This window comes from Melanaphis sacchari, unplaced genomic scaffold (assembly GCF_002803265.2).
Source record: "Melanaphis sacchari strain LSU unplaced genomic scaffold, SCAv2.0 Contig1410_pilon_pilon, whole genome shotgun sequence".
Classification (NCBI taxonomy): Eukaryota; Metazoa; Arthropoda; class Insecta; order Hemiptera; family Aphididae; genus Melanaphis; species Melanaphis sacchari.
In genome coordinates, this window is record NW_020270592.1 from 4906 (window position 1) to 5527 (window position 622).

Genomic DNA, 622 nt, shown 5'->3' on the forward strand with positions numbered 1-622 from the left:
TCCCTGAACCCATCTTTTTGCGCATAATCGCTTTAAGTTTTTTACATTTGGGTCTAGATCACTTTCTTTAATTGTATTTAAAAGCATATTTTGGCGTTTAGGATATAATTAAAAATTCTATACATTTTTTCTAAAATACCCAAGTAATTTCTAATAGGCTGAATATTACTAGCTTTAGATACAGCTAAATTGAAGCTATGAGCAGCACAATTTACATACAAGGCTTTGGGTATGAATTCCTTATAATAGTTTGAATACCTTTTAGATATCCAGACATATTGTTTGCACCATCATAACCTTGGCTTACCATATTATTACAGTCAATCCCACAAGCATTTAAACCTTAAAATTAAAAATAATTTACATGCATACAATTTTTTAAGAGTAAAAGACTAAGTTGTTATAAAATAAAATAATCTTATTATTTATTACCATTAAGAATAACTTTATCAAAATTGTCTCCTGTTAAACTTTGAACTTCTATACATTTCAAAAAGCTCTTATTTATACAAACATTTTCTCCAGATCCACTTAAATATCTGACACATAAGGTGAGTTGCTCTTTTACCGAAACATCTGTGTCTCATCGACTAACACAGAAAAGAAACCTGATTCATTAACA